This window comes from Pygoscelis adeliae, unplaced genomic scaffold (assembly GCF_000699105.1).
Source record: "Pygoscelis adeliae isolate BGI_AS28 unplaced genomic scaffold, ASM69910v1 Scaffold388, whole genome shotgun sequence".
In the NCBI taxonomy this organism is placed as follows: Eukaryota; Metazoa; Chordata; class Aves; order Sphenisciformes; family Spheniscidae; genus Pygoscelis; species Pygoscelis adeliae.
Window position 1 is genome coordinate 344,706 of NW_008825267.1, and position 1,687 is coordinate 346,392.

The window sequence follows — 1,687 nt, forward strand, 5'->3', positions numbered from 1 at the left end:
GGCGCCCGCGATGCGTGCCGCGCTAAGGGGGGCTTTCTCTTCGTTGCAGAAATTTGCCTGCAATGGTACTGTAATTGAACACCCCGAATATGGAGAAGTGATTCAGCTGCAGGGTGACCAGCGCAAGAACATCTGCCAGTTCCTCGTGGAGGTGGGACAGCTTGGGCCCGCTGCGCGCGCGCTAGCTGAGCGTTGAAGTAAACACGAGTCTCTGGTTTAACAACCACGCGGGCTCTCATTTTCCCAGCGTTCAGAGAGCGGGCTGACGGAGGAGGCTCTCTCCGTTCTTCTTGGGATTCCCGCTGGAGGCGAATACCTCCCAGCGGGGTTTTGCACTTGCAGTCTAATCTTCATTCCGTACTTCGGGGGGGAGCAGAAATTTGGCGGTTCCACAGCGCCTGCAGCGTGGGTGGCGTACGGACGCGCGCGGAGGCCTGTCTGCCCCGGTGTGCCGTAAAGTGCATTTTCTTTCTTGCAGATTGGCCTGGCTAAAGACGACCAGCTGAAAGTCCATGGGTTTTAGGTGCCTGTGGGTCACTGAAGCTTTATGCAAGAAGATTTCCTTACCATGAAATTCCCATCTGTCCCTTGTCATAAGTTTAAAACCAGCCGGTTTGTGTAATGTAATGATCTTGGGTCCACTGTTCGGTCTGGACTAGTGTAATTCAGTGATGTAATAAACTGACAAGAGCCCATGCTATCTCGTCTTGCTGTCCCTCATTTAACAGAGGTAAATCGGGCGTTTGGCATGGTCCAGCCTGAAGCTAAAAGTAACCAGATGTTCCAAGTTAAGCCAAGGGACTCGGCCTGTCAGTCCAGAGACTGTCCGGATCGCTCCTCCGTCCAGCTGCTCTTCCATTCCCATGGACGGTAATTTATCTCGCGGTGCCTCCCGCAGTCCTACACGGAGCGAGGCACCGAGCGCGAGCTGTGACATGGCACGGGGAGATAGCACCTTCCCTCCAGGCAGTGCTGGCTCCTGGTGGCAGAGGGATTTGGGGAAGCTTGACTTTGAACAAGAGGAGTAACTGAAGAGTGACGTCAAGGCTGGATGTCTGCAGTTCAGGCCGGGCAGGTGCTGGTACCCTGCAAGCCCCAAGATACCGGGCTAGCCTACTCGAAGGAACCGTCGCCTTGGGTTAAACTTTTGACAAGGGATCAATTTTGGACTAATGTCACGAGTATCGTTGTAGATAGAGCCGCAGAGCTTATGTGTCGCTAGCAACTGCTGCCTAATGCCCTGTGAAGTAACAGATTTTTGGTTTCATTTTTAATGTTTTATGTAATGTATTTAAAGTCTTATTTAAATAAAAATGGTTTTCAAAAGCATTTGCTTGGTGGATTGAATTGCATTTCGGGGGCGAAGTGCCTTGCTCTCTGTAAGCAGTGACGCTGCTGCCGGGGGAGTGGGAGCAGCGCTGGGGTGGGACGTGCAGCCCCCGGCAGCTCCGCGGGGCCCTGGGGAGCGCTTCCCCCTGCGACCCCCTGCAGGGATGGGAAGGCGAGCACCATGGCTGCTGTGCCTTCTGGTCCCTGACCTCCGCTGGAGTCAACAGCCTGCCCCGGCCGGGGGTGGGTGTTGAGTCAGTCCCTTCCTGGGCCGGAGTTCGTTCACCCTCGCATCGGGTCTTGCCCTGGCCGCGTTCCCATAAGCCCGGCCGGGACAGTCGGCGCTTCTGCTTCCTGC

The 1,687-nt window shown here is 55.4% G+C and overlaps 1 long non-coding RNA gene across 1 annotated transcript; it reads left to right on the forward strand.

Moving 5' to 3' along the window:
• Nucleotides 1–38: 38 nt before the first annotated feature.
• LOC103921625 lies at nucleotides 39–1,329 on the forward strand. The gene is made up of 2 exons (XR_663856.1): nucleotides 39–151; nucleotides 479–1,329. It is a non-coding gene; the product is annotated as an uncharacterized LOC103921625 (long non-coding RNA).
• Nucleotides 1,330–1,687: the final 358 nt, after the last annotated feature.